The sequence below is a fragment of the Carettochelys insculpta genome, chromosome 2 (genome assembly GCF_033958435.1).
Source record: "Carettochelys insculpta isolate YL-2023 chromosome 2, ASM3395843v1, whole genome shotgun sequence".
Taxonomy (NCBI): domain Eukaryota; kingdom Metazoa; phylum Chordata; order Testudines; family Carettochelyidae; genus Carettochelys; species Carettochelys insculpta.
The window spans coordinates 26323298-26351094 of record NC_134138.1 but is presented as its reverse complement, the minus strand read 5'-3'; the positions used below and the strand labels follow the sequence as shown (position 1 = coordinate 26351094).

The 27797-nt window shown below is 45.0% G+C and overlaps 1 protein-coding gene and 1 long non-coding RNA gene across 7 annotated transcripts in view; one reads left to right on the top strand and one right to left on the bottom strand.

The window, feature by feature from the left end:
- The first annotated feature begins 6775 nt into the window (after positions 1 to 6775).
- The window catches only part of ZHX2 (zinc fingers and homeoboxes 2), a 133843-nt gene continuing 112821 nt past the window's right edge, over positions 6776 to 27797 (top strand). For 3 of the 6 annotated variants that reach the window (XM_074986714.1, XM_074986716.1, XM_074986713.1), the window contains exons 1-2: positions 6776 to 8022; positions 13778 to 13926. The gene's annotated coding sequence lies outside the window, so the exon portion shown is untranslated. The remainder of the gene's footprint in view (positions 8023 to 13777; positions 13927 to 27797) is intronic. The other 3 variants (XM_074986712.1, XM_074986711.1, XM_074986715.1) reach the window with 1 other exon arrangement.
- LOC142009141 (uncharacterized) overlaps positions 9350 to 27797 on the bottom strand; it is a 40124-nt gene continuing 21676 nt past the window's right edge. Inside the window, exons 2-3 of the long non-coding RNA XR_012644357.1 lie at positions 24784 to 24963; positions 9350 to 9445 (exon numbers count right to left, since the gene is read on the bottom strand). This is a non-coding gene — a long non-coding RNA (uncharacterized LOC142009141). The remainder of the gene's footprint in view (positions 9446 to 24783; positions 24964 to 27797) is intronic.

Genomic DNA, 27797 nt, shown 5'->3' with positions numbered 1-27797 from the left:
TTAATTTCTTGTTTTTCAGAATATGCATCAGACCAGACTCTCTCTGCTCTTCCTGTGCTTGAGATTTATATAGGTGAATGATTAAGAAAGCATATTTAACTGCCAAACTAAAGTGCCCTGGTATGCCTAGGAAGCGTCACTGGGTCATTTCTTTGAAGAAAAAAAAAGGTGCGAGGTTGAGGTCAAGGGAGGGGTTTGTTTTTTGGGGAGGGTGGACTGGGCAGACTGATACTGCTATAAAGCCTTACTTCTCTACCATTTGTTTGCACCCTGTGTGCTGACCATCAGCCAAACACCACTTCCTGCCATTAACACACAGATCAAGATCTCTGCAAAAGAAAACAGCACGGGCTTTTGTGCTTAAACAGTGCATTACAGGTCTCTGAGTTTCCACTGCCACAGATCATAATACAGGGACCACGCCACGCATTGAGCTGTAATAAAATCATCATTCTGTTCAAAGGAAGACCCATAAATGGATCCGTAACAGAACTAGAGAGCAAAAGGAACAACAATTATAGTGAAATTACTTATTAGAGACCTAATCTAACTCCCACTGAAGTCAACTGAAAGACTCCCATGAGCTGGATTTGATCCTACACTACCAGTTCCAAATCTCCAACCAGAGAATATACCCTACATTAAAGGAATAATGTTAAATAACTTTGGTCCAAAATGCAGGGTCTCTTTAATGGACATTGGAAGGTTTTACAACTCTCAGTTAAAGTGAGGCAAATAACAAAAACAAAACAAAAACCACTGTGAATATTTTAAAGGGAAATATCACAAAATCTGATAAGAATATTGATAGTATAGAATCTACCATCTATATCTAATAAACACATATATTTTCAATTTAAAAAAAAAAGAAAATAGGTTTTGATTAGATTTCAGTGCTGTGTTGGCAATCCAAACACTGCAGCTCAGTGTATGAAAACGTGAAAGTAAAACCAACTAGAAACAAAAGTCAAACTACTGTGAGTACCAAGCAGATCATATTGCAGCATGCGAGGAGCAAGAATAGCAAAACATACATTGGGATGGTACTCTTCTTTCAGCTGTAATAAATAAAAGGGATAATGAATAGTGATAAGCTTTATTTTGTTTTCAATATTCAAAATGTCTACCACCCACTTTAGTCCCAAATACAGAAAAGATTTTATTGAAGCAAATGTTTCAAATAAAATTACACAAAGCACAAGTTAAAACCAAAGACATTGTGAATCTGGAGTCAGGTTTGGATTGTGTGTGGGTGCAGTATACAAGGTGAGTTAATGCAGTTAACGAGATACATAACATGCATAAACCAAATTGAGCTGGCTGTATTTTTCAAGAATCAGTGAATAAGAGTCCCTGGGATGCCACCCAGTGTAAAGTCATCGTTTGTAGGGGTGAAGGGTATGGGTCAAGCACATACTGTCTGTCAGTGTCTTCTGGATCTTCTGTGAGAAGACAAACAGTGCATCAGGAAAGGAAACAGGTGGTTTCCCTGACCATGTCCCTTATCAGTGGTCTTGGTCTTACATCTTCATCCCTTGTCAGTGCTCTTGCATTGCACTTGTTGGAAGATACACAGTCTGCTAGGAAAGTAAGAGGTTGATGTCCCCAATGTTGTCTCCTGTCAGCGGTCTTGGTCATTCATCAGAGTCCCTGGTTGTCGTACACAGGTGATCTAAGCCGAAAGCCTGAACGGACCACATCTTTTAGCCCCAAAGACTCAGGTCCCAGTCATGAAAGGAGCTTTCCAAGGGCACACGACTTAAAGCTGTCTTCTGCAGTGTCTGGTGTCCAATACGCTTTCCGTTTGCCACAAATTTTGGAGGACAAACAAATCCCAACAGGTCACTGTAGAAGCCACTGTGGCGAAATGCAGCTCCTTAGAGCCACACACGAAGCATCCTGTGCCCACTTCATGCACATACCCCCCCGCCCCACCCAGCTTGGTGGGACAAATGTGTGGCAGCAATAGCAGTGGGTCCTCCTGCAGCTACATCCTGGAGCCGCAGACTCCTGGAGCCCTGCAGGCTGCAGCCCCGCTGAGCTTGCGGTGTGACCCCAGTCACAGCACAGCTTGCACAGCAGCAGCTCCAGCCATGGCTCGCAGCACAGCCCTTGGTGCAGCTTCAGGATTGCAGAGATCCTTGCATTTCTTTCTGACATCGCTAGTCTAGAGGCACCGGGAAGCCTCTCCCAGCTGGATATGACGTTTTTCAACTGCCTTTACGCTGCTCAGGCCCTTCTACACAACATAAGCAGGTTGGAGAGAGGGTGAGGCTCTCACCCTTAGTGTCAGCATGAGTGAAATTCATGACATAAGTGGGACTTGAGTAGTGATAACGCCTTTTGCAGCTGCTCTGCACAGGAGATAATTTAACCCTGTGTGTGAACTTCCTGCAACCATCAACAAGTGCCCCACTACTTATTACAGCCCTTAAGTGCTCATAAGTCTGACCTTTCTTCAAAAGATATACAAAGTAGGTGCATTTCTGTCTCACTGAAGGCAGCAAAACTTAAGTCACATACTGCCTTTTTTTTTTTTTTTTTTTTAAATTATGGTCAGGATTCCCCTACCTTTCTTATGGAAAATAGAGTCATGTGTGGGGCCAAACAGAAGTATTTCGATGTAAGCCACATGTCTCCTTCAATCCAGAACAAGCCTCCTGTTCATTTCTCTACTGAACCTAGTGTATCAACTCTGATTAGAGTTCTATGAAAAAAACAAAAAGTATCGAATGAAACTGTAAAGTACAAAGATGGTCTCCAGCATATGTGACAACACAGAATGGAATCTGCCCTGATCGTATCCTATTCCTGGCCATCAGCAAAAAATCCAAATAATTCAGCAAGAAAGTATAGTGTCACTTTATGGCAGTGCTGACAGCTTTTGGTGTGGCACTCAAATCAGCATATTACAGACTGAAACTCCCTTGTCTGGCGCACTCTCATCTGGCAACATCCGTTGTCCAGCAGGACAAAGGATGTTGCTAAACCAGAGAGCAGCTCCAGGACTCCAGCTGAGAGAACTGGCAGTCCTGTGACTGGGAGCCAGCTGGCGATGGAGTCCCACCGACAGCCCTGCAACTGCGGGGACCCCTGCTGCATAGGAGGAGCCCAGCAGCTCTGGGGGTACACCCTGCAGGAGTGGGGGGCCCCCTCCAGGCATCCAGGCTGACTTCCCTTTGTCTGGCAAATCCCTCATCCAGGACAACTCAGGTCCTGACGATGCCGGGCAAGGGAGTTACAACCTATATCTAGACAAGCTGATTGCCAAGAAAATAAGACAGCATAATATATAAAACAAGAGGGGTCTCTGGGAAGTAGTGCATGCATATTTTGTCCTGTGTATCAACATGTCTTTTGTTTTGTTATCCATCGAGAACCAGATCCCACAAAATGGAAAGTTGTAACTTACTCTTTCACACAATGTACAGGGCAATTCCTGCTCCATTACATTGCCATCAATCCATTAAACACTGTTTTAAAGTTGTATTAATTGTAAGTGATTCTTATCTATTGAAAGTTGAGATAAGTATTCATGTAACTCTCATATATGTGTTAAAGGTTGAATGAGGCCACTGATTGTATTTATAAACCAACCGTCCCAAATCAACATGATAGCCAAAGGCTAAACAGAGCTTGTAGGAGAGAGTGAGCTAGCTGAAATATGCAAAATCATGCAACCAGACCAACAATGGCAGAAGTTGTACACCTGCTGAGTATTAGCAATATCTGTTCTTCCAACAGGAAATTGAAATAAAATACTCAGTAAATTTGCTCCTAATTTGTTCATTTCAGATGGTAGGACACAAATAATGTTCACATAAGGCCAAATTCTCTGAGTTCTGATTAAATGGTGGCCCATGTTAGTGGTAACTTTTTTGATGCAATATGTATTTTGGAGGACAAACAAACCTTACCAGGTCACCGTAGAAGCCACTGTTAGAACAAGTTATAGTCTCTGCTATATGATTTTAAGGACCCAAGGGTAGAATCAGCTTTTTGAATGTCTAGGGTACTCTTTAGGCTTGATTTTCACTTACATGACATAAAACTGACATAAGTAACATTTACACCCATCTACAGATCCTTTTGCACTGCCAGACTCGTTTAAAGGGGCTGTAATGTAAATGAAAATCAGGACATTTTGAAAGCAGGTAAATTTGTAGCTTTTTTGTTGATCTGCTCCTTTTAGAAACACAAACACATGAACTCGCCAAGATGTAACATTTTTTAATTCCCATTTTACAGATCCTGGACATGAGGACAGCATCAGCGATGGGCTTTTAAAAAGGGTTTGGATGTTCATTCTTTTATCAAAAATCTAAAAGTTCAGAGCTGGCTCTGTTGCTGGTCAACCTTCCCTTCAGTATCCCACGCCTTCCAAAAACTGAAAATATTTAGCTGAAGTTTTTAAATAAATCAAAATTGTCAATAAAAATGTTTGACCAAAAATAAATCACAATTTGGAAACTTCCAGCTAGTTCCAGTAATTATTTTTGTGCCTTCAATAGACACGAAGAATAGGTGGGTGTATCTCCATCCTTAACACCTAAATTTAGAGCATGAAAAGGTAAGCAAAAATTTCAGCTGGAAACACAACAGAGAAAGGCAGAAATCAATTTTGGTATCAAATCACTCACATATATTAAGCTTAATCAGGCAGTCAAAAACACGCCTAGGCTACGTCTACACGTGCCCCAAACTTCGAAATGGCCATGCAAATGGCCATTTCGAAGTTTACTAATGAAGCGCTGAAATGCATATTCAGCGCTTCATTAGCATGCGGGCGGCAGCAGCGCTTCGAAATTGACGCGCCTTGCCGCCGCGCGGCGCGTCCAGACGGGGCTCCTTTTCGAAAGGGCCCCGCCTATTTCGAAGTCCCCTTATTCCCATGAGCTCATGGGAATAAGGGGACTTCGAAGTAGGTGGCTTCCTTTCAAAAAGGAGCCCCGTCTGGACGCGCCGCGCGGCGGCAAGGCGCGTCAATTTCAAAGCGCTGCTGCCGCCCGCATGCTAATGAAGCGCTGAATATGCATTTCAGCGCTTCATTAGTAAACTTCGAAATGGCCATTTGCATGGCCATTTCGAAGTTTGGGGCACATGTAGACACGGCCCTACTCAGTTGAGAGGGCCCCTGTAAAGAAGTCTTTTGACATCACTTTGACATATTTACCTTCTTAGGTGATTATTCAGTTAAAATAACATAGTGCTTCTCTTCAAACATTCTAGTGCAAGCATCTTGCAATTCCCCATTCTAGACAGAAAAAAAAATCAGCAAACAAGGTTGTATAGCTAGTTTCAAAGATGCAAACTGCGCTATTAATGTGGGCCCCTACAATTTTACTAACATGAAGCCAATCTGGAAATTTAAGGGGTGGTTCTAAAATCAAATCCAGATTCCAGGGTTTTGGAGAGTTATACAGACACAGTTAAATATTAATTTACAATAGGTAACCTGCCCCTGCTGTTCAGATGATAATATGCTTCTTATAAGTAATATTAGATTGTGGTTGCTATAAATTGCTGCAAAAACAAGAAGTCCTGTGGCACCTTATAGACTAACAGATTTTTTTGGAGCATAAGCAAAGACCCAATTCATCAGATACATGTAGTGGAAGTTCCAGAGCCTTCCTCTTGATTGGTACTCCCTTCTTTTCATGTGCCTGCATATTTATACCTGCCTCTGGAATTTCCACTACATGCATCTAACAAAGTGGGTTTTTGCCCACAAAATCTTATGCTCCAAATTATGTTAATCTATAACGTGCCACAGGGCTTCTCGTTTTTTGTACATTAAGACTAATGCAGCTACCCCTCTGATATAAATAGCTGGTGTTTAGAACTCAGATGTAATCACTAAATATGAATTTTAAATTAATTGAAGTAAATAAAAAATATTATGTAACCTATCTGCATTATATCCTTATAGTTCAAAGTCACAGACATTAAATCTCAATTTTAAATGGTGAAAGGTTCCCTCCACTTATAACAGATAAATGCGAATTTGAGGCATTAAGCAAGAAACTAATTTCCAGAAACTAAGCATGATCTGGAGTTTTTTGTTTTGTTTTGTTTTTTAAATACAAAAGGGTTCAAAAAGACAGATTAGAAATAGAGCATAAAAAACCTCTCCTACCTCCCCGGGTAGTTGATTCTTGTGTAACTAGTAAGGGAGACAGATTCATCAATGCCCTTACAATGTAAACAATGATTGGAACTTTGTCAGCTGATACCAAAGAGGCCCGCAGCCCCAGAAGACCAGAACTGCCACCCCGGCCTCATCCCGAATCTGTTTTGTTTCACCAACCGGCTCAATTCTGGCAGAAAGGAACACTGTAAAATGAGGAGCAGGGATGTTTAGCAAGCTGCCTGCTATCTGCGACGCTGCCTCTGCCCTTCTTCTCACCGGCTTCTCTGGCTGCTTACTACACGTGATCAAGAGCAACAGTTTGCTGAGCTCACGATCGGTGACACCTTGAACTTTGCACAGGGCAAATGGGTCTGGCAGGGGGATTTTCGGACGGTCTCGATTTCCCTGGGGTCCCCCCCGCCTCCCCTCCAAACCACATGAGATGGGAGCATCCCCAGGTGGTCTGGGTAAAACCTGGATCCTGCCTGTTCTTTGTACCCAAGACTCAAACTGGACCCTCCTAACTGCTACTCCCCACACCGCCTGGCCCCGATGCACGCCCCCCCCCCAACGTGCCCATGTTGGCCTTCAAAGCCGCCCCCCCCCCCATATTATAATGCCGCCGCAAAGAGCAAAACACCCACCCCATGCTTCCTGGAAGGAAAGTGCGGCTAACAGCTGGTTCAGCCCCGCCCCCCGTCTGGATCTTCACAGGTGTTGACCCCAGTGAGCCCCCTCCCTGCTCATGCGCCTGTCTACCTTTAGCCAGGAAAAGTCTGTAGCCAAACTTGGCCGGATCCAGCAGGCAGGTGCCAAATTTGGGTGTTTGCATCTCTTTGCTCAGATTGGATGGGGGGGTTGTTGGTTGACGCATGGCTTGTTCTATGTTCTGGTAGCACAGTTTATTTGGTGGCCAAAATCCAGCAGGCTTCAGCTGTCAGATGGGAGGTGCCCTGACCCAGGCGTTCATCATGGGCTGGGGATGCAAGTTGCAGCAGGACCAGCTAGTGCTTGCTGACAAAGGGTGTTGCCCTTGGGGGACTAGGAGCCAACACTGCACAGCCTCTGGTCCTAGGCACGCAGCTGCCTATTTATGCTGCTGTCCCTGTAGGGATGCAGGGGGATCCCCGGTGGCTTGGGTGTAAAAGGAGCGTCTACACTTGTTCATTCTGAGGCGTGACCATTGGGAGGGTGGGGGCCAAAAATTAGTAGGATCTAGGCGGCAGATGGGGGGGACAAAAAGTTACATAGGCATGTCGGAGGGGGAGGGGCTTGGTATTTTCAAGCAGGGGGAGATGTGGGTGTGGTTAGCCAGGGTCTATTTCGGTAGAATAATGCGGGGTGTTGGGTCCAGCACCACCAGGACCGAGGTAGACGAAGCTTTGGGGAAGTTCAATGATCTCTCCCGGCCCTGCCACCCCCCAGCTAGACAAATGCATTAAAAATGGGGTGGCAACCACAGACTTTTAAGTTACCCCAAAAGGGAGGAACAACCTCCCCCCCCCACACACACGTGTGGATGGATCGCGGAGGGTGAGGAAATTTGTATAACCTCCCCCACCCCTACTCTTAAAGGCGCCTGGGTCAATTTCAGTTTCTAACTTTCTCCCAAATAAAGAGACCCCGCTGAAAGAGCGCTGGTGGTATCGTATGCAAATACGCAGGCTGACGTCAGAGATCATGTGGGTTTTGGCGTAGATCCCCAGTGATCGAAGGGGCTTTTTTTTTTATTTTATTTTATTTTTTTTTTGCCTCTCTTTCTGCTGCGCGGGGGGCGGGGGGCTTTGCCCGGGATCCCCAGCCCGGCTCCCACGTTGCCCAGCCTGGCGAAAGGCAGAGCCTTTCCACTGGGGGAAAGTTCGTGCCGCCGCCTCCCAAAGCCCTGGGAGCAGGTAAGACCTCCCCCCGCCCCTCCACCCCCCCCCCCCGCAGGACACCCCGGCCCGCCCGGGGACGCGGCTGCCGGGCACCCCTGCCCACATGCACTTGCGAACGCTCCTGCCCTCGCCAGCCAACCACTCGCACGCAACTTTTCCTCCCCAGCCAGCGCCTGCCGAAGCGAGCCGGGGGCTGCAACTTCGGCGGGGGACGCGGGCGGGGAGCCGCTGGCTGGCGAGAGAAATTGGGGGGGGGGCTGCTTTCATGCACCCCCCTTTGCAAGTTTAGGCGACTGGGGGGGGAGAGAGGCGGAGGAGGGGGTGGAAAAAAACATGTCTACGTTTCCCTGTGTGGCTGTCGACATCAGCAACACAAAATATGGCGTCCGCTTTCGACAGGGCGTTACGTAGAGGCGAGCAGGGCGATCGCTGTATGGCCTTGGTTTCAAAGCCGCCCCTGGCTGCAGGCAGACAAACCCGCGGGCCTGGGCGCCAAGGGCGGGGGTGCCCCCTGGCTCCCGCTGGGACGCGTGGCAGGGTTGGCAGAGGTGGGGGTAATCATCCCCCCGTGACGATCTGTCCTTCATGGGGTGCCAGGCACCGCGAGGCGCTGGGGGGCAGCCCCTTGAATCGCTCCTGGTAGCTGCGGGCCCGGGGGTACCAGAGAGAAGCAGCGGCGGAGCTACGGAGTTGCCCTCAGGGGCAGGGGGGGATTCCCTCCCCCGGTCGCAGAGGTTGACACCCCCGCCCCGGCACGCTGCCCCCCGAATCCAACTTGCCCAGGACACGGCTCATGCTGCAAACCGAGCGGCTCTGTCTCTGCTGAGTGCCTCTTTTCACACAAGCCTCTCAGGGGCTGTTGCTTTGCACTGTCCCAGCAGAGGTTAATCCTCGTTGTTGGTAGTAGTGGTGGTTTCAGGTCTTTTGTTGCCACTCGCTTTTCAAAGACCACGTTAGTAGAGAGCTCTCGGTCAGCTCGTCTCTTGGCGCCTGCCGTCCGCTTTGGGGAAAAGTCTTCCAGATTTCTGACAAAGTTTTCGAGTTTGATTTTTCTAACGTCTCATATCGGTAATTGTGGTTCTTTTCTGTCTTGGCTGACTGGAGGGCGAGAGACAGGTTCCCCTCCCCCTCCCCCCCTGTGTGGATAGGAATAAAACTTGGTTCTCAGGAAGTGAAGTTGTGATTTGCTGAGGAGTTCCACCTGATTGATTGACTTCAAAGCCATGTGGGGGTCTCTGCCCTTGACTATTTCCTGATTGCCTTTTGTTTACTTTGACTGTGGGAATCCAGCCTTCCGCACAGCCAGCTTTTTAAAGGGACATTGTACATATTTTCACCACATGGGGCTTCTCTGGTAACTTCTTTGAATTAAAGTTCCCGATCTTGTCAATGCAGATACTGCCTGAAACGTTTGGAGTTGTAGAGGATTGAAGGAAGCCTGCCAAAACACAAAACCAAACTTCTGTGTTAGAACTTGAATTAAAAAAGGGTGGGGGGAGATTCTGAGGAAGTGGGGAAGGAGAGCTAAGCAGGAGGTGTGCAGTGGTAACTTTACATTTAAAAGATCTCTGTATTTCAACATCTCATTACCTTTGGGTCCCAATGCAGCAAGGCCACAATATACGAGATGACTATCAAGAGTATAATCTTGTAAAATGGCATATTTAACGTCACTGGGGAGTTTATGAAGTTCTCACAGGTGCTCAGAACAGTGAAATAGTACTCCTTATATAAGGAGTAAAAGCAATGTACTTCCTAACCCATTCCTCCATGTGACTTCAACTATCAGGACCCCAGTTGAGGAAGATACTTCAGCACGTGCTTAATTTCAAACACATGAAGCCTTAACTAAATACTTTCCTGAATGGGGGCCTACCACATTAAAAATAACGCCCCAAACCCCTTTTTAAAAAGCAATAATTGGGCTGTGAATGCACTCTCTGACCTCTATTTTACTGTTCAGTTCGTAGGTAGTTTGGCTCTGCCTTTGTTACTCTCAGTGCGATGGGTTACACTTCGGTTGCAGGTACATGGCACTAACAAGTCAGTAAAATCACTTAAATTCATAACTTTAACTATGTATTAATTCCCATGTTGGACAAAACAAATGTATGGCACAGAATGATAGTAGAAAATTTAAATGCTAAAAACCTTGTAAAATTCGAACATCCGCCTTTATTCTACTTCTGTTCCCTTTAACCTATTTATTCTTTCCAAAACCTCTACCATTTGTGAGTGGAAGTTTATCCCTGCTCCCATGTTCCTTATGGTTCCAGGAAAGCCCTTAAGTACATGCTTCAATTTGAGCGTGTTCATGGTTCAATTGACATCAGTATGGACTACTTGTGTATATATAAAATTAAAGCTAACTTCCCACCTGCTCCCCCCAAAGAGCAGAAACACTCAGGTTTTCTCCAGATTAGTTGCCAGTTGAAGTTTCTGAAAGTAGCCCATTCTTGGCTAAATAATTCTTCTCCAATTCCAAAAGTACTCTTATCCAAATTCTGAAGCAGTTACGATTTCTAAGCAGCGTGTATAAAATGAATATGCTGGCCCTAGTACTAGATGTTAGCACCATCACATCTGTTTGTTCTTTTCGCTGGTGAAACTTTGTATCAGAAGACAGCACTTGAACACAATAAAGATACCATTTTAATGAATCCCTAACATATCTGACTGTTGTTGACCAGGCCTGGTCAACTTGTTCCTGTGTAGACTGCAAATTTCAATGCCAGAATGACATCACAATATTTGCATGTATCATGACTTCACTTTTTACTCCCCCCATTCTTGGATGGTTTTGCAGAGTAACTTAGCTGCAGCACAGTTAATGTTGTGGATCTGTTTCTGTTTTTATCCTGGCCCAAATTACTATTCAGTATATCCACTGAGTTTGAGGAATAAAAATGGCTACTGACAATAAATAAATAGCATAGTGCAGTATCACTCTAAAACCAGATCCCTTCAGAATTGAGGGGATGTCTGGCAGATAATAGTAAAATTAAGTTTGTTTTCAATTAAGACAGTGTGATTTAGATTTTGGCTTGAAAAAGGAATTTATTCCATGCTTCAGCATCACCTGTCCAATGGTGTTTTGCCCTTATATGTGAGCCTGACTGGTGATAGCATATATATGTTTTTAAAATAAATAATACTACTAAACACAGAATAATGTATAAGGATTGAATTTATACCCAGCAAAGTAACTCGCTGCCTGGTGTTCAGGTTATGTTTATGGGTGTTACGTCAGCTGGAATCAATTTTTTTATAAGCCATATAAAATACATCATTCTGAATTTATTACACATCTGCTTGTTACGCAGTGCGTACACTTTAATCTGCGAAGACCCTCTCAGTTTCCAGAACTGTGCTGAAAATATTCCTCAAGTGCAACAGCTTTTATGGATACTGCATTAATATGTAGCAAAGCCCAGCCGAAACATAGAGGCTGCATGCACCGTCCAGGGGAGATCAGTATGAGCACTAACCTCAGTCATTCAAAAATAATGGATCAGGGCCCCCACAATCATGGTACTGACTTTAAAAAATGAGGTTTTGAAAAGAACAATATACTTTTGGTTCATTATGCCATCTCATTTACGGGCATCTAGGGTTCATGTTTTCAAGCTATTCTCTCCAACCGCAAGGATTAGACATGCTTTCTTTAGGTGAAAGCTGAGGTTTATATGCGTCATGCCAGATACTGAGACTAATGGTAAAATCACTAGAGTTGGCTGGCCTACACTAAAAAGTTAGGCCGACCCATTTAGGCAACGCTTCAAGCTTCAGCAGTGTGAAAAATCTATACCCCTGAGCGATGCAGTTAAGCCAATCTAACCCCTAGGGTAGCCAGCACAAGGTTGATGGAAAAATTATTCTGTCAACCTAGCTACTGCTTTTCAGTGAGGTTGAGTAACCGTACCCCTCCCTTCAGTATAAGTAGTGTCCATGTTCCCTCTAAGCTGAGTGATTGGGCAGCCACCCAGAAGAGATTCAGGTGCCACACAGCTGATTAGCAGAGGGCCCACAACTGCCTGAAGCCAATAGCATATGTTTACTGGAGCTGCACATTCTTGCATGCCTTGGTGCATGTAAAATTTATTCTGCCCATGGATGGAAAATGTTGGAGGGAACACTAGTAGTGTCTACAGTGAAGCGCTGCTGCAGTTGTGCCTCTGTAACGTGTCAAGCAGAGACAAACCAGGAGTTCTGTAATGTCATAGAGAATGACATTGTATAATCTGATTTCCTGCATTCCGTGTTGGAGAGATTAGAGCCAGATTAACGCCCAGTGTAGAAAAAATACGCACGAGACTATGGCCCAAATTAGTGAAGGCAAGGACGGAACAATTTTGTTTTGCTTTATAATTATCAGTGCTGATTTGCACACACACTTCACTTACTTGAGTGAGTGGCTTTGCAACCTGGCACATGGGGTAATGGGGCCTCTCACTAAAGTGAGTAAAATTGTTTCAGTTTGTGTGCAAAGCTGAACCAGTGGATGCCTGGGCACAGTCTTCCTGCTTAGTTGAGTCTCACTTGGCAAATCCCAGCAGAGTCAAAGAAAGAAGAGGGCAGTGGATAAATACTTGCTTCCCATTCCAACAAGGTAGAGGGCTGAATATGCATGTTTGCATAGGGCCTGAGGGTGTGTTAAACTGGCTCTGAGAGGAGACTCTGGGTGAGATTTTATTCTTATCAGTGGATTGAGTGAGAAGTACAAAGCTAAACTCAAGCACATTTGGTTCTTGTACAGCAAACAACAGGACACTCATCAGAATAAACTTTGACAGAATTCAATTTCCATGTTATTAATTTTGACTGATAGTATCAATGTTTATTTGTAAGCATTTTTTCTATTTTTCTCTACTAAAGTCTTAGCAGTTGTACAAAACTGAGTTTTAAGATCTTGTTTGATTTAAATTTTCATAGTTGCGGGAAATTTGCGGTATTTCAGAAATAATGGTTTAATGAAGTAGCTATTACAATTCAAATAGTTACAGTTGCATAACCATTACAACTTCCTGCCAGAACATGCAAAGTAAATATGCTCATAGCCACTGCCAACAGGTTGTCAGGCAGTAGTTTTCTTAATTTATCCATCTATAAATTTCAGTTATCAATGGAAATATTTTTCATCAATTTGTGTGTGTCTGGTCAAATTGACATTTGCTTACTGATTAGCAAGTCTAACCCTTCCAACTCTAGATGAGACGTACCATTGAGGCTATGCATTCTAATAACTTACATTTCAAATTTAAACACACTACAACCAATGCAAAAAAGATCTTGAAATTCCCTCGTATGAGGCCACATCTCTGCCTTACAAAAGTAACCTGTGCTACTGCTGCCTTTCAGCCATCAAGGAGCAAGCACGGATTTTCATGTTTGGCAGTAGTCACCAGCAGGGAGCTTGGCTAGGCAAGAAATGTTGAGGATGCGACTGAAAGCATATTGTGAGGAAGCGAGATCTACGTACTGTGTACAGTTGAAAGCAGTGTATTAGGTGAAATTCAGTGGAGGGCCTGATGAAAGCTTGATACCGAACATACATCCTGGGGTAAGAGCATGGATGATAAACAGAGAATATGATAAACAGAGCTAAGGAACCAGAGTTCAGATGACTACCTACCCCATGAGAATTCCTTGATTGAATTCTAGCCGTGTAATTTGGATGAATGTGTGTCTATTTTCCAGACCTTTTGTTTCTAAAGACCTCCGTTGTTATTCCATATTTATTTTTGGCTCTCTTGCTCCCCTCTCTCCATAGTGGAACATTCCATGAGAGGAAAACGGAATAATCATGCCACCCGGTCAGGCTTTCCCGGTGGTGTGAAAAGCTGCACGAGCTGATACTCTTATTAGAAAGAGAGCGTCAGAACGCAGGCGAGCCCTGTGCGTTGAGTGACTGCTGGGAAGGTAATGTTTGTAAGCAATCTAGCCCTGTTGCTGGTGTTCATGTAATAGGAGAGGTCTGGGCCAGAAGCAGTTGAAATCAGATGGTGCTCTGCCAAATTGCTCACAATTCCACGGTTGTGTGAATGCAGTGGGCTCCCTCGAGTATGGGTATTGAAAGGATTGACTGAGTACTATTTCGTAGAGGATCCTATTAGTCATAGACAAGGAAGACAAGCTACCCAAAGGCCAGGGCAATGGTAGGAGCGCTTTGCCAGTGTAGACATACTGCTGTCCTGTCCTGGTAAGGCACTTCCAGTGAGGCCGCAGCTCGCACCAGCAAAACTGCACTTTTGCGGCCTCGCATGTTTCAGGCCCATCACTGAAATAAGCTGTCTTGGCAAAAGAACAGTTTTGCCCGTGCGGCTGCTAGGGGTTCCAGGCATCCAGTTTTCAACCCGAACACCCAGTCAAAAAGAGTCCCTGGCAGCGCCACTAAAAATTCAGTTGACCCTAAAACAGGCAGGCACCATGCCCAGCCCCATGTGGCTCTCAGGAAGCAGCCAGTATGTCCCTCCAGCTTCTAGGCAGATGTGGGGTGGGGGTGCCCCACGCTCCATCTCCACAGTTCTTTTTGGCTGGGAACTGCAGTCAGTGGGAGCTGTGGGGAGAGCGTACAGAGCTTCCCGGCCACCAAGCCAGAGGCCCATGAAACTGCTTCCCAGGAGCTCCCTGGGATCAGTGCCTCCAGAGCCTGCACCATGAACTCCCTCACATGCCCGAACCCCCTCCCACCCCAAAAAATCACTCCTAGATGCCCCTCCCCCCACAATCCTGAGTCACCTGGTGTACCCCAGCTCCTCATCCCCACCCCAGAGCCTGAACCCCCCAGGCAGAGCCCTCCCCTCTCCCTCAGCCCTAGGCTGGTGAAAATGAGCACACAAGCGAGAATGTGGGAGGGTAAGAGATGGAGGAGGGCAGACGGAGTGAGCAGGAGGTGTTTGGTTTCCTGCACTGCATCTGCATTAGTGGCTTTTGCTGGTAGAACTTCATCAGTCACAAATCTCATAGTACCCAGCCCAACATGAGCAGTGCCAGCAAAGACTTGTAATGAAGACCTGGCCTAAGACATTCCAATGCAAGGCTGTTTGCTACAGTACATTTCTTCATTTCTTGGCCGCTGACTAGATGACTTCCTGGAAGTTACGGTTTAGCCAAGGATCAGCAACCTTCTTGAGGCGGAGTTGGAATTTGATCTTTTGACCTCTATATGCGGGCCAAGTGCTGGTGATACTTTTTAAAATCACTGATCGTCCTGCTTACAACACCTTTGTTAACAAATAAATTAAGATGCAGAGCTCCACTGGGTAGGTGGTGGTTGGTAGCATTAGCTGGTCCTTTGTTAATCTACAGGTGACATAGCTTTGAGCAAGCCTCTTGTCTGCATGGGGCAAGAGGGCCAGGGCTGAGCTCTTGCCTCACATGCTGATGAAAATCAGCTCACATGCTCCTCTTGGAACCAGTGCAGGGGGTTACCAACTCCTGGTTTCGCCAAACACAAGTTTTTGGACTCAATATAGAGTACCTGTGTGAAATGTAATGGCCTCTGATCATTGTCCAGGATGGGTTGTAAATCCCTGATGATGCACTGACAGCGCAATGATCCCCCACTTTCACAGGCCTTGGGAGGCAGACCAGTCCTTGCCCACAGACAACCTGCCAACCTGAAGCAAACCCTAACCAGCAACTATACACCGCACCACAGTCACTCTAACTCAGGGACTCATCCATGCAACAAACCTCGTTGCCAGCTCTGCCCGCATATCTACACCAGCAACACCATTACAGGACCTAACCAGGTCAGCCACGCCATCATGGGTTCATTCAGCTGCACATCTACCAATATAATTTATGCCATCATGTGCCAGCAATGCCCCTCTACTATATACATCGGACAAACTGGACAGTCTCTACGTAAAAGAATAAACGCACACAAATCAGACATCAGAAATGGCAATATACAAAAACCCGTAGGAGAGCACTTCAATCTCCCAGGCCACACAGTAGCAGACTTAAAAGTAGCTATCCTACAGCAAAGACATTTCAGGACCAGACTCCAAAGAGAAATTTCTGAGCCACAACTCATCTGCAAATTCGCTGCCCTCAGCTCTGGCTTAAACAAAGACTGTGAATGGCTGGCTAAATACAGAAGCAGCTTCCCCTCCCTTGGTATTCACACCTCCAGACCAACTGCTGGTAGTAAGCCTCACCCTTGCTGACTGAGCTAACCTTGTTATCCCCACCCTTGCTCTGGCTTATTTATACCTGGCCCTGCAGATTTCCAAGACCAGCATCTGATGAAGTGAGTCTGTGCTCACGAAAGCTCATGATCAAAACTTTTCTGTTAGTCTATAAGGTGCCACAGGACCCTTCGTTGCTGTTACAGATCCAGACTAACACAGCTACCCCTCCGATACTTTTGCTAGAGGGTCACTCCAAGATTTTAGTAAGTGATCAAGGGCCACACTTCTCTGTGGAGGGAGTGTGGAGGCTGAGGTAGAGGTTGGGTGCAAAAGGGAGGTTGGGGTAGGGGACTGAGGTGCAGGATAGGATGTGAGGTCTGAGAGGGAGTTTGGTTGAGGGAAAGGGTTGTGACCTGGTGCTGGGTATTGGGATGCAGGGATCAGGAGGGGGTATGCGTGCAGAGGTGGATTCTGACCTGGGGGAAGGATGTAGTTGCTGAGCAGCCACTGGCCAATAGGAACTGAGAATTGTACTGCACTGCTCCCACCCCCAGAAAAAATTCTCATCTCCCGTTCCCTGGTTTTTTGCACTCCTTCCACCTCCAGGAAAATCTCTCAGCTCTCATTGGCTGCTTTATGGCCAGTAGGCGTGAGAGATTTTGCAGGGAGCTGGAGCAGCAGGTGAAACAGGCCAATGGGAGCTGAGAATTTTTGCTGGAGGCAGAGGCTGTACTGGAAGTTCTACCCTTACACAGGCTGTTATCTTTCCCACCCCTTAGTTAGAAGATGTTCTGGTCCCCTCTAGCCCTAAACTGGGGAAGAGGGGAAGGAGAGGTAAACTCTTTGGCCAGGGGCCATTGACCCACAGAAAAATCAGTTAGAGTCCTCACATAAGTAAAAAGCAAAATAACAAAAAACAAATAAACAAAACCAGACAACCCTTACTCACAAAGAACTCGGGGTGGCATGGCTTGCCCTGTTCTGGCCAGCTGGGGATGGGCTTAACTGAGGGTCGGGGCCTCCAGCCTGCAGAACAGAGAATTGCCATGAGCCAGATCAAATTAAGTAGGGGGCAGATCTTGCCCAGGGCCCAGAGGTTCCCTGCCCTTGCAGTAAACTCTGTGAATCTATGACATGCATCTGACAAAGTGGATGTTTGCCCATGGAGGCTTATGCTCCAAAAAATATCTGTTAGTCTATAAGGTACCACAGGACTTCTTGCTGTTTTTGCAGATACAGACTAACACATCTATCCCTCTGATACTTCTATGAATTTCTTAGTGGTTTGTTCAAGCTAGTTTGAAACATCTTGGGACGCTACTCTGGTGGTTGTTCCACACACTAATGTATCATTTTTGCTGTCAGGAAATTTTTCCTGATATTTGCACTCAATTTTTCTTTCTTTATTGTGGACCGTTATTCCTAGTTTTTTACTCTAATTTATATCCTAAATAATTTATCTGTTTTTTTTTTTTTATTTGAGCCTTCCAGTTAACTGTAGATTTCAGACCCTCTTATTTGTCTGTTGTTTTTTGCATGCTATTTGTGAGTCAGTGCTGCAACTGTGTTTCACTCATTTGGACTTTGAACAGCAAAGCAGAAAAGGAGAGCTCTTCTGACCTGCCGAAGTGAATGATCAGAAATAAGGAAGCTTAAGGTCATTTTACACTGCTTGTTAGGAGTTAGTTAACCATCTAGACCCTTGTGGGGAAGATGAAAGAAGTAGCTTCTTTTATATCTCTTAGGACAGAAGTTGACATGTGAAAAATGTCATTCCTGCCTTTTTAAATAGAATAAGAACATAAGAATGGCCATACTGGGTCAGACCAAAGGTCCATCCAGCCCAGCATCCCATCTGCCGACGGTGGCCAATGCCAGGTGCCCCAGAGAAGGAGAACAGAAGACAATGATCAAGTGATTTATCTCCTGCCATCCATCTCCTGCCCTTGTTCTGAAGGCTAGGGCACCATACTTTATCCCTGGCTAATAGCCATTTATGGACCTAACCTGCAAAAATTTATCAAGCTCTTTTTTAAACCCTAATAGAGTCCTGGCCTTCACAGCCTCCTCGGGCAAGGAGTTCCACAGGTTGACTGTGCGCTGTGTGAAGAAAAATTTCCTTTTATTAGTTTTGAACCTACTACCCATCAATTTCATTTGGTGTCCCCTAGTTCTTGTATTATGGGAAAAGGTAAATAATTTTTCTATATTCACTTTCTCCACACCATTCATGATTTTATATACCTCTATCATATCGCCCCTCAATCGCCTCTTTTCCAAACTGAAAAGTCCCAGTCTCTCTAGCCTCTCCCCATATGGGACCCGTTCCAAGCCCCTAATCATCTTAGTCGCCCTTTTCTGAACCTTTTCTAATACCAATATATCTTTTTTGAGGTGAGGAGACCACACCTGCACGCAGTACTCAAGATGTGGGCGTACCATAGTTTTATATAGGGGAAGTACGATATCTTTTGTCTTATTATCGATCCCTTTTTTAATAATTCCTAACATCCTATTTGCCTTACTAACTGCCGCTGCACACTGCGTGGATGTCTTCAGAGAACTATCCACTATAACTCCAAGATCCCTTTCCTGATCTGTCGTAGCTAAATTTGACCCCATCATGTAGTACGTGTAATTTGGGTTATTTTTTCCAACATGCATTACCTTACACTTACCCACATTAAATTTCATTTGCCATTTTGCTGCCCAATCACTCAGTTTGCTGAGATCTTTTTGTAGTTCTTCACAATCTGTTTTGGTTTTGACTGTCCTGAACAACTTGGTGTCATCTGCAAACTTTGCCACCTTACTGCTTACCTCATTTTCTAGATCATTGATGAACAAGTTGAACAGGATCGGTCCCAGGACTGACCCCTGGGGAACACCACTAGTTACCCTCCTCCATTGTGAAAATTTACCATTTATTCCCACCCTTTGTTTTCTGTCTTTTAACCAATTCCCGATCCATGAAAGGATCTTTCCTCCTATCCCATGACCGCCTAACTTACATAAAAGCCTTTGGTGTGGGACCGTGTCAAAGGCTTTCTGGAAATCTAGGTATATTATGTCCACTGGGTGCCCCTTGTCCGCATGTTTATTAACCCCTTCAAAGAATTCTAATAGATTAGTTAGACACGACTTCCCTCTGCAGAAACCATGCTGACTTTTGCCCAACAATTCGTGCTCTTCTACGTGCCTTGCAATTTTATTCTTTACTAGGGTTTCTACTAATTTGCCTGGTACTGATGTTAAACTTATCGGTCTATAATTGCCAGGGTCTCCTCTAGAGCCTTTTTTAAATATTGGCGTTATATTGGCCGTCTTCCAGTCATTTGGTACCAAAGTGGATTTAAAGGATAGGTTACAAACCACTGTTGTTAACTCCGCAATTTCACATTTGAGTTCTTTCAGAACCCTTGGGTGAATACCGTCTGGTCCTTGAGACTTGTTACTATTCAGCTTATCAATTAACTCCAAAACCTCCTCTAATGTCACTTCAATCTGAGAGAGTTCCTCAGATTTGTCACCTAAAAAGGCTGGCTCAGATTTAGGAACCTCTGTAACATCCTCAGCCGTGAAGACTGAAGCAAAGAAATCATTTAATCGCTCCGCAATGGCACTGTCTTCCTTGATCGCTCCTTTTATATCTTTATCGTCCAAGGGCCCCACTGCTTTTTTGGCGGGCTTCCTGCTTCTAATGTATTTAAAAAACATTTTACTATCGTTTTTTGAATTTTTGGCTTGCTGTTCCTCAAAATCTTTTTTGGCTTTTCTTATTACATTATGACACTTAATTTGGGAGTGTTTATGTTCCTTTCTATTTTCCTCACTAGGATTTGACTTCCACTTTTTAAAAGCTGCCCTTTTCTCTCTCACTGCCTTTTTAACATGGCTGTTTAGCCATGGTGGTTCTTTGTTAGGTCTCTCACTGTGTTTTTTTATTTGGGGTATACATTTAAGTTGGGCCTCTAGTATGGTGTCTTTAAACAGTTTCCATGCAGCTTCCAGGGATTTTAGTTTAGTTACTCTACCTTTTAGATTCTGTTTAACTAGCTTCCTCATTTTAGTGTAATTCCCCTTTTTGAAATTAAATGCCAGAGTGTTTGACCGCTGCGGTGTTCTTCCCAACACAGGAATATTAAAAGTTATTATATTGTGGTCACTATTTCCAAGCGGTCCAGTAACAGTTACCTCTTGGACCAGATCCTGCATTCCAGTCAAGACTAGATCGAGAATTGACTCTCCCCTTGTGGGTTCCTGTACTAGCTGCTCCAAGAAGCAGTCATTTAAGGCATCAAGAAATTTAATCTCTGAATCCCGTCCTGAGGTGACATGCACCCAATCAATATGGGGATAATTGAAATCTCCTATTATTACTGTGTTTTTTATTTTGATAGCCTCTCTAATCTCCCTTAACATTTCAGCATCACTATCACTGTCCTGGTTAGGTGGTCGGTAATATATTCCTAATGCCATATTCATATTAGAGGAATGAATTGTTATCCATAATGATTCTATGGAACATTTTGATTCCTTTAGGATTTTTGCTTCATTTGATTCTATATTATCCTTCACATATAGTACCACTCCGCCACCCGCACGAGCTGTTCTGTCTTTCCGATATAATTTATATCCCGGTATGATAGTGTCCCACTGATTGTCCTCATTCCACCATGTTTCTGAGATGCCTATTATGTCAACTTCCTCCTTTGATATGAGGTACTCCAGTTCACCCATCTTATTAGACAGACTCCTAGCATTTGTGTAAAAGCACGTTAAAAAACTACCACTATTTATATGTCCGCCTTTCACAGACGCGTTGGATTTTTTTATATGCGATTGTTTCACATCTGATCTTGCCCATATATTATTTCCCACGTTCCCTATCTGACTAACTTCTAGGGAATCCCTATCTATGGAGCCTCGTGTAAGAGAAGTCTCCGTCCGATCCAGGTGCTCCCCCGCACCAATCGGCTTTCCCCCACCTCTTAGTTTAAAAACTGCTCTACGACCTTTTTAATGTTTAATGCCAGCAGTCTGGATCCACCTTGATTTAGGTGGAGCCCATCATTCCTGTATAGGCTCCCCCTACCCCAAAAGTGTCCCCAGTTCCTAATAAATCTAAACCCCTCTTCCCTACACCATTGTCTCATCCACGCATTGAGACTCTGAAGTTCTGCCTGTCTATCTGGCCCTGCGCGTGGAACTGGAAGCATTTCAGAGAATGCCACCATAGATGTTCTGGATTTCAGTCTCTTTCCTAGTAACCTAAATTTGGCCTCCAGAACATCTCTTCTACCCTTCCCTATGTCATTGGTACCAACATGTACCACGACCACCGGCTCCTCCCCAGCACTGCCCATAAGTCTGTCTAGATGCCTCGAGAGATCCGCAACCTTCGCACCAGGCAGGCAAGTCACCATACGGTTCTCACGGTCATCACAAATCCAACTATCTATATTTCTAATGATCGAATCCCCCACTACTAAAACCTGCTTCTTCCTAACAGCTGGTGCTCCCTCCCCCGGAGAAGTATCCTCGGCACGAGAGGATACAATAGCACCCTCTGGAAGGAGGGTCCCAACTATGGGATGGTTTCCCTCTGCTCCCATTGACTGCTCTCCTTCCCTGAGCCTTTCATCCTCCGAATCTTTGTGTTTGTTTCTTTAAAAATATAGAACACAAAAGAGTTAGCAGTTATCTCTGTAGACAGCGTGGAAGGGCTTAATACAATGCTGGAGAAAAGTACCCATGGACCTTTTGACATTGGTGTTCTTTTTCTGGGCTCTCCAAGCTTTCTGAGACTTTTTCCCTGCTCCTTACCTCGAAAATTATGTTTTATGCTTGTTAATTTCAGTTACATATTGTTACACTTCAGTAAGATGTTAGACACTGGACATTCTTGCTCCTATATGATAAAATCGAAACAGTAAAAAGTTTCACCTCAAGTTTGAGACCGTATGTGTGCCATGTTACAAAGAATCTATGGTTAGATGCCTTTGGGGATGGAGTCTGCAAGCTTTTGAGTACATTCAGCTTTGATTGAGCATCTCTCAGGTACAGGCCCTTCCTTGCTCATTGACAGCTGAAGATTATCTCACTAAACTAAGTCTGAATATTGTCACCTGAAGTGTTGTTTGTTTGACACATTTTTCCCCCCACAAAAGCAGAGCTGGGTTGTTGAATTCCTTCCCCCTACTGTTTAGCATTATCTAGAAGGTACAGCAGGGAATTTCTTTTCATCTCTTGCCTCCATGGTTATGCTGAGGATGTACTAATGGTGCAAATGTTATTGCTAATTTTCTGCCACATTTTATTATGGCTTCCCTGAAAATTACAGAAGATCAGGCTATCCAAGAGAAGAGATTCTGATCTTGGTAAAAGCTAAGTAAACTCACTAAATTTCTCCCCCCAGAAATAATCTCAGTTCAATCTTTTGGACCAGAATGACACCAAGTCAAATCTAATTTGTTTCCTGTAATTCAGAAACAAGGATGTTTGTTTTTATAGTTGGCTGCCTTGCATTAAAAGCTTTTGATTATAGCAGATTGCTAGAGACAATACACCATCTTGCTGTTTGTCATCACCTTCAATCTGAGTGCTGACTGACTACCACCCGTATCCCAGGTCAAATGTAGTCATTGATGCTGGGTCATGCCTTCACGACTGGGCCTAGGTCACACCAACCACTCCATTAGTATCCATTCTAGTATGCTAGGTTTATCATGCTGCTGTTTTACTTAATATCTCCTTGTTGGGTTCTAAAACAAAATAGGAAAGGATCATGGTCTGGTGGTTAAAGCACAGATAGCAGAAGGAGTCTGGGTTTGGTTCCTGATTGCACATTCTTGCTGTGCAGCGCGTGACAAGTATGCTAGGAACTGATTTCAGCAGTGCTGGGCACCAGAAACAGAGACAGTAAGGGAAGGGTGAGGACTGAACACCTTTGAAGATCAGGACTTCAGCTTCTCTTTGATTTCCCCTTTGTAAAATGGGGATGATAATGGTGTTGTGAGGGTCATTCACTGTAAAGCACTTGGACATCTTGGGATGAAAGGCACTAGATATTGTCTGTATTGTCACAGCGGGGAGCAGAGAGGTCTGTCCCTTTGGAATAATCTGTATTATTCTCCTCAGTTTGTGAGAGGAAGATCATGCCATTTGGGAAAGGTCAGAATTGTTGTGACTCAACACTGTCATGGATCTCATTATCCCTAGTGCTGTCTGATTGTGCTTTTGCAGATCCTCTGTGCTGTGTGTAAACCTGGGATGTAAGCTTCATTCACAAACTGTTCTCTGTAAAGTTCATTGAGAAGGCAATCTTGAAGTTCTATAGTATTCATGCCATGGAGTAGTGCAGTCAGGCTGTTAGACAAGAGACATCTCTTTGTCTCCCACCCAGTCCTTTGTTTCTAATAGATTCAATTGTTTACTTCTCATAGGAGTAAAGGTTATAAAATGTATTGGAAATTCATACATTGCTCATACCAATATACTGATTTGAGGGAATCCTGCAGCTCGTGGCGTTATCCACTAGAGAAGCCCTAGAAAAAATTTTATCTTAAAACATTTTCCTGCCCACTCTGTCTAGCACAGCCTTGCTTACAGGCAGAACAGATTGTGAACTTCTCTTGAAGAAGATTGTATGGGATGGAGGTGAAGAGGGAGCAAGTAAAGGAAGCTGTTTTGCTTAAGAAACCAAATAAGGAAGAAAATATCCACGCTGACATAAAAACGGCAAGTGCTCTTTATATTGTCAAATGCAGTATTTATTGGTAACTACTTCTCCTTTACCCACTGAGTCTGGGATTTCTTGTATTTGCCTTTGCAAACAGATGGTCTCAGTTGCAGTTACTGGCAAAGGCGCACAACGGACCGCTTGGCGGTTGTGAGCCCATAGTTCGATTTCAAACCCCAGAACTTAGAAGGCTTGGAAACCCATCACCTTTCTAAACTGCTTTGCTTTTAAACATGCAGGCATTTGAAACATCTTGAGCTTCCCATGTGTTCTGTTACCCATTTGAGACCTTTGCCTTGCTCAAAAGTTATTATATTCTAGAAGATTTTCATGCCTGCCATGCTGTATAGTTTTGCCTCTTGAGAGAGACTGAAAGAAGCTTTATGGTGCTGGCTAACTTGGATAGTAAAGTCTAGGAAGAAGAGACCAAGCTTGGCTCTCTTGTCTGAAAATCTGACAGTAGTGGGAGCTGAACTCTTTCAAAAGCAGACCCTGATTGTGGGCACAGAGTTCTTTTGTCAATTCTGTCCTTGCTGACCACATTACTGGAAAACACATGGCTCTCTCCTCTTTGTCACACATTCCCGGAGTATGTGCTTCAAGGTTATAGCCAGCTACCTGCATCAGTCAGGAAGAAATCTCTCCTCTTCCTCTTCTACCTCCACCACTCTCAAGTATTTTGGGGTTTTGGTTTATTTCTCATTTCTTTGAAGCAACAGACAACAGCACAGGGGCCAGGGCTCTGAGATGGCACTGAGTCCTCCATCTCTCTGGTGCTTTCTCACATACTCAGGCTCTAACTCAAGGTTGGACCAAATCATGCTGGGGAGCTGGATCTGGTCCACCAAGCATGTCTCTCGGGCCCACCCATCTGATTAGCAGAGCATGCATACTTACAGCCAGCAGCATCTGTGCAGCTGCCCTTCCCAGCATCTTGTTCCATCTGCAGCCCTGCTGCTCCTAGGACTTTCCTGCTAGCTGTGCAGAGGAAGACGGGCTGGGTGGAAGAGGATAGCACTGAAGTCAGGATGTTCCCCTGCCCTGTACCCCATCTCTGCACAGTGGAGCTGCTCCAATCTGAAACATGGATGGTAAGTGACTCAGAAGTTCAGAGCAGGGCAGATTTCCCTTAAAGAGACAGAAGGTGGCTTCTCTCAGAAAACTTACCCAGCAGCAGCCAGAACACACACTCTGTGTCACTGTCACACATACCCAGTCTATGCCACACACACATAGTCACGGTCACATATAGACAGCAGCACATGCTTAATCTGCATCGCAAAGTCTGTGTTTCTCTTCCACATTCACACACTCTCTTTGTCTTTCTCTGTTGTCCCCAGCCCCACCCTTTCTGCCTGAGGCCCTACCCCTTCTGAGGGGCCTAGAGCCAGCCCACAACCAGTGCTCAAATTTGTGGAGTGGCCCTCTGCAAAAATTATTGCCCAACCCTGTGCTAATTGCTTGCCATTTGTAGGGTCAGGCAGGAGTTTTTCCTCCAGGGTAGCTCAGCCCTTACCTTGTAGGGGCAGTGGGTTGCTTTCCTTAGCACAGTGTGTGGGTCACTTGCCAAGATTATCTGGGTACATCTTGTTTAATCATTTCCCTGCCTTTGCAGGGGCCCCAGGCATTGGTGCACCTCAGTCCCTCCTAGTCGTGGTCAGTGGCACATAATAGTCTAGCCCCCTGCAGGTCTCAGACACTGGACTACTTTCCATTGCTGGGTTGAGTGTGCAGGTGGCGTGGGTTGCCTGTGAGACACGGGAGGTCAGCATGGATGATCTGGGGGGTCCCTTCTGGCCTTGACCTCTGTGACGCAAGGGGAGGACAGTTTGGGTGAGTAGCATTCCACTTTCTGAAATTCATTCTGCAAGTGTGGGTGGCCACTTCCTATACTTTGGCTGTGAGCTAGGGATGTAAAATCCTGTTTAATTAGTTAACTGGTTAAATGTTAAATTGAACTAATTAAACTGGGGCAGGGGGTGGCCAGGGCGGCTGCTCCAGACCAGCTAGAGTGGATGGGGGCTGGAAAGCACCCCTCCCTATTCTGCACCCAAGGCCAATGCAGATAGGGGCTGCTCCAGCCACACTGGAGTGCCCCTGCCTGCAGTACTCTCAGGCTACGCCTGCTGTGGACCAGAGTTGCTCCAGCCATGCTGGAATGCCCCTCCCTGGGCTCCAGCTGGCCAAACAGGACTGAAGAAACCTGGTGCCCATGTCAGGTGGAAGGCTGCTCCAGCCCCCACTGGTTAACTGTAATCAGTAAAACATTAACATCTCTGCTGTGACCAAGGGAATAGTTTTTACTTTCTATTTGAGTCACGGGTGAAGGTCTTTGAAAGGCAGAGGTTGGCAGAGCTTTGTGATCCTTAGGGGAGAAAAGACACTATAGAAGCGTAAGCCTATTGTTCAATGATACTCCAGATTTGTCAGACAAAAGTATGTGGTATGTGTGGCTCAGGATTAGGGTATTCAGGACTCTTCTAGCTGCAGCGCTGTTACTGGAATCCTGAATAAGCTGTTCTCCTTTCTAGTATGTTGTGGAATACTCAGTGTGCCCTGATTCATGCCTTTTCCTCAGTTCCCAAAGCCAAAATTGATGTCTGTCCTGTTGTGTCCATCACAGTCACTGTCTTGAACTGGCTCTTCATTTTCCTTTATGTAGCTTTCTAAAGCTCTAGTTTGTTGCAGTCCAATAGCCTCTCGTTCCTTGGTCAGGATACGTTTCTAAGTAAGGAGTGTTCTGGTTGCAAAATCGCATCCAACAGGTGCAAACCTAAAGTCATATCTAACAACTGGACTTTCAGTTTCCCGATCACAAGAAATTTAAAAAAAACATACCTATGAATTTATTATTATTTGGGTCAACTTATTCAAGCTAGGCGGAGTCCTAGAAGGCCCAATGAAATGAAAGTAGGACCAGGGCTTGTTGAAATGGCATTTTCCCTCTCTGTTAGGTTTCTGAAAGTGGAATTCTACCAGCACTTCCCAGATGCCCTCCAAAAATTGTGGGATTTTGTACTGTTTTGTTAAGTGGGATGTAGTAGTTGCTTCTTGTCTGAAAAGGTACATAATGTGGCCTAGTGAGTGGCTTGTGCCACTGCTGTCTAGAATCAAAACCTTTGTGTCATAGGGACTATACTGCAAACAGATTCTCCTATAAGCAAAAGAGGTAGAAGAGATGTTATATAGGAGTAGGAAGATGTGGGTTTTAGCCAATTTTCTCCAAGAGTTTCCTAGGGTTTAGAAGCAAGTGTAAAATGCTAAGTGGTCCTGGATGTTTTATAATATGCATTTGTTACAGTATTTTGTATCCTGTGCTTCCTGTACTTCACAGAGTGGCTGACTGGTCTGAGCAGCGCCTTGTACTGGGCAAGCTGCAGTGCAACTGGCTCACATTCTTGTATCCAGTGCCTCTTTTTTGTATTTTTAAAAAAAAAAAAAAAAAGAAGAAGAGGAGCGGGTACTCAGCCAGCTCCCTGCCTTGCCCCCACTCCCCCAGCCAGTCCTATGGCTGGGGCTGCTGAGGTGCCAGTACTCAGTACCAGCAAGTACTGGCACAAAAAAAGCACTGCTTGTCTCATGCTCTTGCTCAGTAATGAGGCAGTTTTGGAACTCAGTCTGTTTTGGAGCTTTATATTCACTTCCTTCCTCTCCCTTCCCCCATCGCCCATCCTTTTTGGATCTCTAGATGGAGGCAGTTACCTCACTCTGTAATGTTATGCTGGCATCCCACTTGCTTCGGGCAGCTAGGCACTGCACTAGCTTCCTTCTGGAAAACCTCCCCCTCGCTAGCTGTCTAGCACAGGTCAGTTGGGAGACCATTCTTTTGCTTGAATATGTTACAGCCGGCCTGCACAACAGAGCAAAGGGACTGTACATTGACATGGCTCATTATGACTCTTTTTCAAAGT